General features: G+C 49.8%; 7 non-coding genes across 7 annotated transcripts; 2 read left to right on the top strand and 5 right to left on the bottom strand.

The window, feature by feature from the left end:
* Positions 1 to 831: 831 nt before the first annotated feature.
* Positions 832 to 903, top strand: trnae-cuc (transfer RNA glutamic acid (anticodon CUC)). Its single transcript has one exon. It is a non-coding gene; the product is annotated as a tRNA-Glu (tRNA).
* Positions 904 to 1,649: 746 nt separating this feature from the next.
* trnae-cuc (transfer RNA glutamic acid (anticodon CUC)) lies at positions 1,650 to 1,721 on the top strand. The gene has a single exon. It is a non-coding gene; the product is annotated as a tRNA-Glu (tRNA).
* Positions 1,722 to 3,146: 1,425 nt separating this feature from the next.
* Positions 3,147 to 3,218, bottom strand: trnae-cuc (transfer RNA glutamic acid (anticodon CUC)). The gene has a single exon. It is a non-coding gene; the product is annotated as a tRNA-Glu (tRNA).
* Positions 3,219 to 5,469: 2,251 nt separating this feature from the next.
* Positions 5,470 to 5,541, bottom strand: trnae-cuc (transfer RNA glutamic acid (anticodon CUC)). The gene has a single exon. It is a non-coding gene; the product is annotated as a tRNA-Glu (tRNA).
* Positions 5,542 to 8,157: 2,616 nt separating this feature from the next.
* trnae-cuc (transfer RNA glutamic acid (anticodon CUC)) lies at positions 8,158 to 8,229 on the bottom strand. The gene has a single exon. It is a non-coding gene; the product is annotated as a tRNA-Glu (tRNA).
* Positions 8,230 to 10,461: 2,232 nt separating this feature from the next.
* Positions 10,462 to 10,533, bottom strand: trnae-cuc (transfer RNA glutamic acid (anticodon CUC)). Its single transcript has one exon. It is a non-coding gene; the product is annotated as a tRNA-Glu (tRNA).
* Positions 10,534 to 13,180: 2,647 nt separating this feature from the next.
* On the bottom strand, positions 13,181 to 13,252 carry trnae-cuc (transfer RNA glutamic acid (anticodon CUC)). The gene has a single exon. It is a non-coding gene; the product is annotated as a tRNA-Glu (tRNA).
* Between the last annotated feature and the right edge of the window lie 391 nt (positions 13,253 to 13,643).

Raw genomic sequence — 13,643 nt, 5'->3', positions numbered from 1 at the left:
TCATAACGAGGGTTGGACAAACTTGGGTTGTTTTCTCTGGAGCGGCAGAGGCTGAGGGGAGACCTGATGGAGGTTTATAAGATTGCAAGAGGAACAAACACGGTAGACAGCCGATATCTTTTTCCCAGGGTTGAATTCTAATACTAGAAGGCATGTATTTAAAATGAGTTAAGTCCAAAGTAGACGTGCGGGGCAAGGTTTTTTACACAGAGTGGTGGGTGCCTGGAATGTGCTGCCGGGGGTGGTGGTGGAGGGAGATACAATAGAGGTGTTTAAGAGGCTGTTCGATAGGTAGGTGGATGTGCAGGGAATAGAGGGATGAGCACATTGTGTTGGCAGAAGGGATTGGTTTGGTTAAGCGTTTAGTGCACACAAAATGCTGGAGGAACTCAGCAGGTCAGGCAGCATCCATGGAGGGAAATAAACAGTCCATGTTTCGGGCCGAGACCCTTCATCAGGATTGGAAAGGAAGAGGGCAGAAGGCAGAATAAAATGGGAGGGGGAGGAGCACAGGCTGCAGGTGACGGGTGAGTTCCCCTCCCCCTGCCTTTTTATTCTGGCTTCTGCCCTCTTCCATTCCAGTCCTGATGAAGGGTCTCGACCCAAAACGTCGACTGTCCATTTCCTTCCATAGATGCTGCCTGACCTGCTGAGTTCCTCCAGCATTGTGTGTGTGCGTTGCTTCAGATTCCAGAATCTGCAGAATCTCTTGTGTCTGCTAATTACTAGTTTAATCAGTTCGGCCCAACATGGTGGGACGTGGGGCCTGTTCCTGAGCTGTGCTGTTCTGTTTGGAGTTGGAGGAGCTGCCGAGTGAGGGAGGCAGCAGCTTCCCTGGTGGTCTAGTGGTTAGGATTCGGCGCTCTCACCGCTGCGGCCCGGGTTCGATTCCCGGTCAGGGAACAGTTCCTTTTGCTCTCAGTCCTCGCTGCACTTCAGCGCTGGACTGCAGGCAGTTTCTTGAAAAGTTTGTGTCCTTCAAAATACCTCGCCTGACACCACAGCTGGTAACGAGCTGGTCTTTCTTAGTCGGGGCACTGATTCAGGAGTCAGGAAGTTATGCTGCAGCTTTACAAAACTGTGGTTAGGCCGCATCTGGAGTATTGGATTCAGTTCTGGTCGCCCCGTTACTGAAAGGATGTGGGGGCTTTGGAGAGGCTGCAGAAGACATTTACCAGGATTAGAGGGCATGTGCTATGAGGAGAGGTTGGACAAACTTGGGTTGCTTTCTCTGGAAATAAACAGTCGAAGTTTCGGGCCGAGACCCTTCATCAGGACTGGAAAGGAAGAGGGCAGAAGCCAGAATAAGATGGGAGGGGGAGGAGTACAGGCTGCAGGTGATGCGTGAGCCCCCCTCCCCCCTACCTTTTCATTCTGCCTTCTGCCCTCTTCCGTTCCAGTCCTGATGAAGGGTCATGGCTCAAAGTGTAAACTGTTTATTTCCCTCCATAGATGCTGCCTGACCTGCTGAGTTCCTCCAGCATTTTGTGTGTGCTTTGCTCCAGGTTCCAGTATCTGCAGAATCTCTTGTGTCTCCTAATTATTAGTTTAATCAGTTCGGCCCAACATGGTGGGACATGGGGCCTGTTCCTGAGCTGTGCTGCTCTGTTTGGAGGTGCAGGAGCTGCCGAGTGAGGGAGGCAGCAGCTTCCCTGGTGGTCTAGTGGTTAGGATTCGGCGCTCTCACCGCCGCGGCCCGGGTTCGATTCCCGGTCAGGGAACAGTTCCTTTTGCTCTCAGCCCTTGCTGCACTTCAGCGCTGGTCTGCTTTTAGATTCTAAGTATTTGTATCCTTGAAGTTGCCTCGCCTTGTGCTCTACACCACAGCTGGTAAAGAAAATTCAGAATGCTGAAGCACTATGAAGGAAGGGTTATTTTAAGATTCTGAGCAACCAGCAGGGTTGGGTGGCTTTTTCAGAACGGTTGGGGAGAGGTTCTAACCGCGATCTGCTCTGGCAGCGATGGTGATTCCGCCTGCCACAGGTATGTGGAATACTGTCGGTGTGGGTGAGGGGAGCTGCAGCGCAAGGAATCTTCCGGAAGGTGGAGACGTAAGAGATGACGGACGCGGGAAGCTGGAGAAGCAGTCCGCTGGAGGAGATCAGCGGGTCGAGCAGATTCTGGGTGAGGCGAGGAACTGTGCTGCTGGGAGCGTGAAGCTTCGGACCACAGGAAGATTCCCCTAACTCTTTGCAACTTGACTCCACTTTTGGGAAGGTGGTTGACTGCGTGAGGACGTTGGCGTCCTTCGCGGACAAGGGCGAGGACAGTCCCATCAGGACTGGAACGGAAGAGGGCAGAAGGCAGAAAAAAGAGGTAAGGGGAGGGGGGCTCACCCATCACCTGCCGGTTTCTGCTCCTCCACCTCCCCCCCAACATCTTATTCTGTCTTCGACCCTCCCTTTCCAGTCCTGTTGAAGGGTCTCGGCCCAAAGCTTCAACTGTTTATTTCCCTTCATAGATGCTGCCTGACCTGCTAAGTTCATCCAGCATTTTGTGTCTGTCAAACTACTAACTAAGAGTTTTACTAAACCAATCCCTTCTGCACATCCCTCCATTCCCTGCATAGCCACTTACCTATCGAACAGCCTCTTAAACACCTCTATCGTATGTCCCTCCACCACCACCCCTGGCAGCACATTCCAGACACCCAACACTCTCTGTGTCTTGGTTGGACTTAACCCTCTCATCTTAAATACATGCCTTCTAGTATTAGATTTCAACACTGGGAAAAAGATACCGGCTGTCTACTCTGTCTGTGCCTCTCATAATCTTATAAACCTCCATCAGGTCTCCCCACAGCCTCCGCCGATCCAGAGAAAACTACCCAAGTTTGTCCCACCTCTCCTTACAGCTCATGCCCTTTAATCCTGGTAAATCTCTTCTGCAGCCTCTCCAAATCCCCCACATCCTTCCTGTAACGGGGCGACCAGAACTGAATCCAATACTCCAGATGCGGCCGAACCACAGTTTTCTAAAGCTGCAGCATAACTTCCTGACTCCTGAAGTCAGTGCCCCGACTAAGAAAGACCAGCTCGTTACCAGCTGTGGTGTCAGGCGAGGTATTTTGAAGGACTGAAACTTTTCTAGAAACTAACAACTGTCCGGTCCTGAAGTGCAGCGAGGGCTGAGAGCAAAAGGAACTGTTCCCTGACCGGGAATCGAACCCGGGCCGCGGCGGTGAGAGCGCTGAATCCTAACCACTAGACCACCAGGGAAGCTGCTGCCTCCCTCACTCGGCAGCTCCTCCACCTCCCGTCACTCACCCTCACTGACGTTTGTGGGGAGTGAGTGACTCACACCGAGAGTCCGTTCCTGCATCACATGACCGACTCTCGTCCAATCACATGGGACTCCCCCTCCACACTCGGGTGACACTGCCGATGGGTTTGACACACAGACCGAGGGTGGGGAGCCTGCGGGCCTCACACTCTCTCCCCACTCTCTCCCCACATTAAGATCCACTGGACACGTTTTGCCCAGTCACTCAGTACATCTCCACCCCGTTACAGAACACAATGTGCTCATCACAACGTGCCCTCCCACCTCGCTTTGTATCCTCGGAAACTTGCAACCTTACATTTCGTTCCCACCTCCTGGTCAGTGATGGGAATAGTGAACAACTCCAGAGGGCCAAGAACTGATCCCTGGGGCACTCCTCGAGTTACATCCCCCCAGCCTGAAAAGGACCCATTTTCAGGTGTTCGGGTATGTGTGTGGTCTGCCCCCACCTGAAACAATCTTCATTTATCTATGAAAATATCTTTTAATCATAAGACCCAGTGTGTAAGACTGAACATTCAAGGCAACATGTTCGCCTTTGAGAAGTTAAACCAGGGCAGGACTTCCACAGTGAATGACATGGCCCTGGCGAGCGTTGTAGAGCAGAGACACCTCGGGGTGCTAGTACACAGTTCCCCAGAGGTGGCAATGCAGGTAGACAGGGTGGTGAAGAAGGCATTTGGCACGCTGGTCAGGATATCAGCTACAAGAGTTGTGATGTCAGGTCTCAGCCATACAAGACATTAGTGAGACTGGGACCACTTTGCACCTAATGGACTTATTTTATTTTCTTCTAATTGTGTTCTTTCAAGCTGAGTTTATTGTCACGTGCACAAGTCCACGTGTGAACAGGTACAATGGAAAACTTACTTGCAGCAGTATCACAGGCACAGAGCATCACATAAGCAGCAGTCACAAGAGAAACATCAATTAAACCAATTATACATGATAATTACAAGAGAAAATGCAAATATTTATGAACACCAACCTCCTTTCATCCTTCCTGAAAGAACCATCCAACCTTGCTGATAACCCTGAGAGCCTTCAAATAGCCTTCAATGTTTGTTCAGCATTTTGAATTGATTTAAAACACAGAACAGCACAGCTCAGGAACAGGCCCCACGTCCCACCATGTTGGGCCGAACTGATTAAACTAGTAATTAGGAGTCACAAGAGATTCTGCAGATGCTGGATTCTGAAGCAACACCCACAAAATGCTGGAGGAACTCAGCAGGTCAGGCAGAATCCATGGAGGGAAATAAACAGTTAACATTACGGGTTGACACTCTTCATCAAGACTGGAACAGAAGAGGGCAGAAGGCAGAATAAAATGATACGGGGAGGGGGGCTCACCCATCACCTGCCGGTTACTGCTCCTCCCCCCTCCCCCCAACATCTTATTCTGCCTTCTGCCCTCTTCCTTTCCAATCCTGATGAAGGGTATCGGCCCGAAACGTCGACTGTTTATTCCCCTCCGTAGATGCTGCCTGACCTGCTGAGTTCCTCCAGCATTTTGTGTCTGTCAAACTGTAATTAAACAACTAACTAAACCAATCCCTTCTGCCTACAAAATGTGCACATCCCTCCATTCCCTGCACATCCTCCTACCTATTGAAGAGCCTCTTAAACGCCCCTATCGTATATCCCTCCATCACCACCCCTGGCAGCACATTCCAGGCACCCACCACTCTCTGTGTAAAGGACTTGCCCCACACATCTCCCTTGAACCTCTCCCCTCTCATCTTAAATAAGTGCCTTCTAGTATTAGATTTCAACTCTGCGAAAAAGATACCAGCTGTCTACTCTGTCTGTGCCTCTCATAATCTTATAAACCTCCATCAGGTCTCCATTCAGCCTCCATCGCCCCAGAGAAAGCAACCCAAGTTTGTCCAACCTCTCCTTGCAGCACCTGCCCTCTAATCCTGGTAAAACACTTCTGCACCCTCTCACCCTCTCCTGTAACGGGGCGAACAGAACTGAATCCAATACACCAGATGCGGCCGAACCACAGTTTTTGAAAACTGCAGCATAACTTCCTGACTCCTGAAGTCAGTGCCCCGACTAAGAAAGACCAGCTCGTTACCAGCTGTGGTGTCAGGCGAGGTATTTTGAAGGACTGAAACTTTTCAGGAAACTAACAACGGTCCGGCGCTGAAGTGCAGCGAGGGCTGAGAGCAAAAGGAACTGTTCCCTGACCGGGAATCGAACCCGGGCCGCGGCGGTGAGAGCGCCGAATCCTAACCACTAGACCACCAGGGAAGCTGCTGCCTCCCTCACTCGGCAGCTCCTCCACCTCCCGTCACTCACCCTCATTGACGTTTGTGGGGAGTGAGTGACTCACACCGAGAGTTAGTTCCTGCATCACGTGATCGACTCTCGTCCAATCACATGGGACTCCCCCTCCACACTCGGGTGACATTGCTGATGGGTTCGACACACAGACCGAGGGTAGGGACCCTGCGGGCCTCACACTCTCTCCCCACTCTCTCCCTTCTCTCCCATCATTAACCTCCACCTGACATTTTTGCCCAGTCACTCAGTACATCTCCACCCCGTTACAGAACACAATGTGCTCGTCACAACGTGCCCTCCAACCTCGCTTTGTATCCTCGGAAACTTGCAAACCTTACATTTCGTTCCCACCTCCTGGTCTGTGATGGGAATAGTGAACAACTCCAGAGGGCCAAGAACCAATCCCTGGGGCACTCCTCGAGTTACATCCCCCCAGCCTGAAAAGGACGCATATTCAGGTGTTCGTGTGTGTGTGGTCTGCCCCCACCTGAAACAATCTTCATTTATCTATGAAAATATCTTTTAATCATAAGACCCAGTGTGTAAGACTGAACATTCAAGGCAACATGTTCACCTTTGGGCAGTTAAACCAGGGCAGGAGTTGCAGAGTGAACGACAGGGCCCTGGCAAGCGTTGAAGAGCAGAGAGACCTCGGGGTGCTGGTACACTGTTTCCCAGAAGTGGCGACGCAGGTAGACAGGGTGGTGAGGAAGGCATTTGGCACACTGGCCTTCATCAGTCAGGGTAACAGGTACAAGAGTTGTGATGTCAGGTCTCAGCCGTACAAGACATTGGTGAGACAAGGACCACTTTCCACTAAAATGGACTTTGTTTTGCTTTGTTCTAATTGTGTTCTTTCGTCAATTTTGTTGGTATTGGTTTATCATTGTCACATTTGCCGCAGTACAGTGGAAAACTTGTCTTGTGTACCGATTGTACAGGTCAATTAATGACACAGTGCAGTTACGTCGAGTCAGTACAGAGTTCATTCAGGTAGCACAGGTAAAAACAATAACAGTACAGAGTAAAGTGTCACAGCTACAGAGGAAGTGCAGTGCAGGTAGACAATAACGTGCAAGGCGGGAGATCGCCAGACCTGTACGAAGATTTAAAAGAACATTATTCGGAATAGTAAGTGACATAGAATTTAAGTTTAAAAGTGTGGAATGATTATAGTCAGGTCAATGAGTAGATCTGTAGAGAGCAGCTTGCAACGAGTCTCCACGCTCTGACGCCAACTTGCTGGGACTGTCCCATGCACAAGTCCATGTGTGCACAGGTGCAGTGATAAATTTCCTTGCAGCAGCATCACAGGCACAGTGCATCAGATAAGCGGCATTCACAATAAAAACGTCAATTAAACATAAATTATGCACAATAATTACAAGAAAAAACGCAAATATGTACAAGAAAACCAACCTCTCTCCAACCTTCCAGAAAGAACCATACAACCCTGCTGATCACCCTGAGAGCCTTCAAATAGCCCTTCCTTCATAGTTTGTTCAACGTTTTGAATTGTTTTAGAACACAGAATAGCACAGCTCAGGAACACGCCCCACGTCCCACCATGTTGGACAAACTGATTAAACTAGTAATTAGGAGACACAAGAGATTCTGCAGATACTGGAATCTGGAGCAACGCACACGAAATGCCAGAGGAACTCAGCAGGTCAGGCAGTATCTATGGAGGGAAATAAACAGTCAACATTTCGGGCTGACACCCTTCATCAGGACTGGAAAGGAAGAGGGCAGAAGGCAGAATAAAAAAAGAGGGGGAGGGGGGCTCAGCCGTCACCTGCAGCCTGTGCTCCTCACCCTCCCATTTTATTCCATTTTCTGCCCTCTTCCTTTCCAGTCCTGAGGAAGGGTCTCGGCCCAAGACGTCAACTATTTATTTTGCTCCATGGATGCTGCCTGACCTGCTGAGTTCCTCCAGCATTTTGTGTGCATTAAACTAGTAATTAAACACCTAACTAAACCAATCCCTTCTGCCAACACAATGTGCACATCCCTCCATTCCCTGCACATCCTCCTACCTATCGAAGAACCTCTATCGTGTCTCCCTCCACCACCACCGCTGGCAGCACATTCCAGGCACCCACCACTCTCTATGTAAAGGACTTGCCCCACATATCTCCTTTGAACTTATCCCCTCTCATCTTAAATAACTGCCTTTCAACTCGGGAAAAAAATACGGGCTGTGTCTGTGCCTCTCATAATCTTATAAACCTCCATCAGGTCTCCCCTCAACCTCCGCCAATCCAGAGAAAGCAACCCAAGTTTGCCCAACCTCTCCTTGCAGCACCTGCCCTCTAATCCTGGTAAAGTGCTTCTGCACCCTCTCACCCTCTCCTGTAACGGAGCGACCAGAACTAAATCCAACACACCAGATGCGGCTGAACCACAGTTTTCTAAAGCTGCAGCATAACTTCCTGACTCCTGAAGTCAGTGCCCCGACTAGGAAAGACCAGCTCGTTACCAGCTGTGGTGTCAGGCGAGGTATTTTGAAGGACACAAACTTTTCAGGAAAGTAACAACAGTCCAGCCCTGAAGTGCAGCGAGGGCTGAGAGCAAAAGAAACTGTTCCCTGACCGGGAATCGAACCCGGGCCGCGGCGGTGAGAGCGCCGAATCCTAACCACTAGACCACCAGGGAAGCTGCTGCCTCCCTCACTTGGCAGCTCCTCCACCTCCCGTCACTCACCCTCACTGACGTTTATGGGGAGTGAGTGACTCACACCGAGAGTCCATTCCTGCATCACGTGACCAACTCTCGTCCAATCACATGGGACTCCCCCTCCACACTCGGGTGACACTGCCGATGGGTTCGACACACAGACCGAGGGCAGGGACCCTGCGGGCCTCACACTCTCTCCCCACTCTCTCCCCACATTAAGCTCCGCCTGACACGTTCTGCCCAGTCACTCAGTACATCTCCACCCCATTACAGAACACAATGTGCTCATCACAACATTTCCACCCACATCGCTTTGTATCCTCGGAAACTTGCAAACCTTACATTTCGTTCCCACCTCCTGGTCTGTGATGGGAATAGTGAACAACTCCAGAGGGCCAAGAACCGATCCCTGGGGCACTCCTCAAGTTACATCCCCCCCAGCCTGAAAAAGACCCATTTTCAGGTGTTCGTGTGTGTGTGGTCTGCCCCCACCTAAAACATTCTTCATTTGAATATGAAAATATCCTTTAATCATAAGAAGACCCAGTGTGTAAGGCTGAACATTCGAGGCAACATGTTCGCCTTTGGGAAGTTAAACCAGGGCAGGACTTACAGAGTGAATGACAGGGCCCTGGCGAGTGTTGTAGAGCAGAGAAACCTCAGGGTGCTGGTACACGGTTGCCCGGAGGTGGCGACGCAGGTAGACAGGGTGGTGAAGAAGGCTTTTGGCACACTGGCCTTCATCTGTCAGGGTATCAGGTACAAGTGTTGTGATGTCAGGTCTCAGCCATACAAGACATTGGTGAGACTGGGACCACTTTGCACGACCATGGACTTTTTTTATTTTCTTCTAATTGTGTTCTTTCAAGCTGAGTTTATTGTCACGTGCACAAGTCCATGTGTGCACAGGTGCAATGGAAAACTCACTTGCTGCAGTATCACAGGCACAGAGCATCATATAAGCTGCATTCGCAAGAGAAACATCATTTAAACAAATTATGCATGATGATTACAAGAAAAAATGCAAATATTTATGAACACCAACCTCTCTCCAACCTTCCTGAAAGAACCATCTAACCTTGCTGATTACACTCAGAGCCTTCAAATAGCCCTTCCTTCATAGTTTGTTCAGCATTTTGAATTGATTTAGAACACAGAACAGCACAGCTCAGGAACAGGCCCCACATCCCAACATGTTGGGTGAACTGATTAAAATAGTAATTAGGAGACACGATATTCTGCAGATGCTGGATTCTGAAGCAACACCCACAAAATGCTGGAGGAACTCAGCAGGTCAGGCAGAATCCATGGAGGGAAATAAACAGTTAACATTTCGGGTTGACACTCTTCATCAGGACTGGAACAGAAGAGGGCAGAAGGCAGAATAAAAAGATAAGGGGAGGGGGGCTCACCCATCACCTGCCGGTTACTGCTCCTCCCCCCAACATCTTATTCTGCCTTCTGCCCTCTTCCTTCCCAGTCCTGATGAAGGGTCTCGGCCTGAAACACCGAATGTTTATTCCCCTCCATAGATGCTGCCTGACCTGCTGAGATCCTCCAGCATTTTGTGTCTGTCAAACTGTAATTAAACAACAAACTAAACCAATCCCTTCTGCCTACACAATGTGCACATCCCTCCATTCCCTGCACATCCTTCTACCTATCAAACACCTCTATTGTACCTGCCTCCACTACCACTCCTGGCAGCACATTCCAGGCACCCACCACTCTCTGTGTAAAGGACTTGCCTCATACATCTCCTTTGAACTTAACCCTCTCATCCTAAATATTAGATTTCAACTCTGGGAAAAGATACGGGCTGTCTACTCTGTAGGTGCCTCTCATAATCTTATAAACCTCCATCAGGTCTCCCCTCAGCCTCCGCCGATCCAGAGAAAGCAACCCAAGTTTGTCCAACCTCTCCTTGCAGCACCTGCCCTCTAATCCTGGTAAACCGCTTCTGCACCCTCTCACCCTTTCCTGTAACAGGGCGACCAGAACTGAATGCAATACTCCAAATGCGGCCTAACCACAGTTTTCTAAAACTGCAGCATAACTTCCTGACTCCTGAAGTCAGTGCCCCGACTAAGAAAGACCAGCTCGTTACCAGCTGTGGTGTCAGGCGAGGCATTTTGAAGGACTGAAACTTTTCAGGAAACTAACAACAGTCCAGCGCTGAAGTGCAGCGAGGGCTGAGAGCAAAAGAAACTGTTCCCTGACCGGGAATCGAACCCGGGCCGCGGTGGTGAGAGCGCCGAATCCTAACCACTAGACCACCAGGGAATCTGCTGCCTCCCTCATTCGGCAGCTCCTCCACCTCCCGTCACTCACCCTCACTGACGTTTGTGGGGAGTGAGTGACTCACACCGAGAGTCCATTCCTGCATCACGTGATCGACTCTCGTCCAATCACATGGGACTCCCCCTCCACACTCGGGTGACACTGCCAATGGGTTTGACACACAGACCGAGGGCGGGGAGCCTGCGGGCCTCACATTCTCTCCCCACTCTCTCCCTTCTCTCCCATCATTAACCTCCACCTGACATTTTTGCCCAGTCACTCAGTACATCTCCACCCCGTTACAGAACACAATGTGCTCATCACAACGTGCCCTCCCACCTCGCTTTGTATCCTCGGAAACTTGCAAACTTTACATTTCGTTCCCACCTCCTGGTCACTGATGGGAATAGTGAACAACTCCAGAGGGCCAAGAACCGATCCCTGGGGCACTCCTCGAGTTACATCCCCCCCAGCCTGAAAAGGACCCATTTTCAGGTGTTCACATGTGTGTGTGGTCTGCCCCCACCTGAAACAATCTTCATTTATCTATGAAAATATCTTTTAATCATAAGACCCAGTGTGTAAGACTGAACATTCAAGGCAACATGTTCACCTTTGGGCAGTTAAACCAGGGCAGGACTTGCAGAGTGAACGACAGGGCCCTGGTGAGCGTTGAAGAGCAGAGAGACCTCGGGGTGCTGGAACACTGTTCCCCAGAAGTGGCGACGCAGGTAGACAGGGTGGTGAAGAAGGTATTTGGCACACTGGCCTTTCATCAGTCAGGGTATCAGGTACAAGAGTTGTGATGTCAGGTCTCAGCCGTACAAGACATTGGTGAGACAAGGACCACTTTCCACTAAAATGGAATTTGTTTTTGTTCTAATTGTGTTCTTTCAAGTCAATTTTGTTGGTATTGGTTTATCATTGTCACATTTGCCTCAGTACAGTGAAAAACTTGTCTTGTGTACTGATTGTACAGGTCAATTAATGACACAGTGCAGTTACGTTGAGTCAGTACAGAGTTCATTCAGGTAGCACAGGTAAAAACAATAACAGTACAGAGTAAAGTGTCACAGCTACAGAGGAAGTGCAGTGCAGGTAGACAATAACGTGCAAGGCGGGAGATCGCCAGCCCTGTACGAAGATTTAAAAGAACATTATTCGGAATAGTAAGTGACATAGAATTTAAGTTTAAAAGTGTGGAATGATTATAGTCAGGTCAATGAGTAGATCTGTAGAGAGCAGCTTGCAACGAGTCTCCACGCTCTGGCGCCAACTTGCTGGGACTGTCCCATGCACAAGTCCATGTGTGCACAGGTGCAGTGATAAATTTCCTTGCAGCAGCATCACAGGCACAGAGCATCAGATAAAAGCAGCGTTCACAAGAAAAACATCAATTAAACATAAATTATGCACAATAATTACAAGAAAAAACGCAAATATGTACAAGAAAACCCAACCTCTCTCCAACCTTCTTGAACGAACCATCCAACCCTGCTGATTACCTTGAGAGCTTTCAAATAGCCCTTCCTTCATAGTTTGTTCAACATTTTGAATTGTTTTAGAACACAGAACAGCACAGCTCAGGAACAGGCCCCACGTCCCACCATGTTGGGCGAACTGATTAAACTAGTAATTAGGAGACACAAGACATTCTGCAGATACCGGAAGCTGGAACAACGCCCACAAAATGCTGGAGGAGTTCAGCAGGTCAGGCAGCATCTATGGAGGGAAAGAAACAGTCGATGTTTTGGGTCGAGACCCTTCATCAGGACTGGAAAGGAAGAGGGCAGAAGGCAGAATAAAAAAAATAGGGGGAGGGGGGCTCACACATCACCTGCAGCCTGTGCTCCTCACCCTCCCATTTTATACCATCTTCTGCAGTCCAGTCCTGATGAAGGGTCTCGGCCCGAAACGTCGACTGTTTATTTCCCTCCATGGATGCTGCCTGACCTGCTGAGTTCCTCCAGCATTTTGTGTGCATTAAACAAGTAATTAAACACCTATCTAACTGAATCCCTTCTGCCAACACAATGTGCACATCCCTCCATTCCCTGCACATCCACATACCTATCAAAGAGCCTCTATCATATCTCCCTCCACCACCAGCCCTGGCAGCACATTCCAGGTGCCCACCACTCTCTGTGTAAAGGACTTGCCCCACACATCTCCCTTGAACTTATCCCCTCTCATCTTAACTAAGTGCCTTCTAGTATTAGGTTTCAACTCTGGGATAAAGATACCGGCTGTCTACTCTGTTTGTGCCTCTCATAATCTTATAAACCTCCATCAGGTCTCCCCTTAGCCTCCGCCGCTCTAGAGAAAGCAACCCAAGATTGTCCAACCTCTCCTTATAGCTCATGCCCTCTATAATCCTGATAAATGTCTTCTGGACCCTCTCCAAAGCCCCCACATCCTTCCTGTAATGGGGCGACTAGAACTGAACGCAATACTCCAGATGAAGCCTAACCACAGTTTTCTAAAACTGCAGCATAACTTCCTGACTCCTGAATCAGTGCCCCGACTAAGAAAGACCAGCTCGTTACCAGCTGTGGTGTCAGGCGAGGTATTTTGAAGGACACAAACTTTTCCACAAACTAACAACAGTCCGTTCTTGAAGTGCAGCGAGGGCTGAGAACAAAAGGAACTGTTCCCTGACCGGGAATCGAACCCGGGCCGCGGCGGTGAGAGCGCCGAATCCTAACCACTAGACCACCAGGGAAGCTGCTGCCTCCCTCACTCGGCAGCTCCTCCACCTTCCGTCACTCACCCTCACTGACGTTTGTGGGGAGTGAGTGACTCACACCGAGAGTCTGTTCCTGCATCACATGATTGACTCTCGTCCAATCACATGGGACTCCCCCTCCACATTCGGGTGACACTGCCGATGGGTTTGACACACAGACCGAGGGCAGGGACCCTGCGGGCCTCACACTCTCTCCCCACTCTCTCGCCACATTAAGCTCCGCCTGACACGTTTTGCCCAGTTACTCAGTACATCTCCAACCCATTACAGAACACAATGTGCTCATCACAACATTTCCACCCACATCACTTTGTATCCTCGGAAACTTGCAAACCTTACATTTCGTTCCCAGCTCCTGGTCTGTGAT

Source organism: Pristis pectinata, chromosome 37, assembly GCF_009764475.1.
Source record: "Pristis pectinata isolate sPriPec2 chromosome 37, sPriPec2.1.pri, whole genome shotgun sequence".
In the NCBI taxonomy this organism is placed as follows: Eukaryota; Metazoa; Chordata; class Chondrichthyes; order Rhinopristiformes; family Pristidae; genus Pristis; species Pristis pectinata.
The sequence above is the reverse complement of the archived record's forward strand: the minus strand, read 5'-3'. Positions and strand labels throughout refer to the sequence as shown.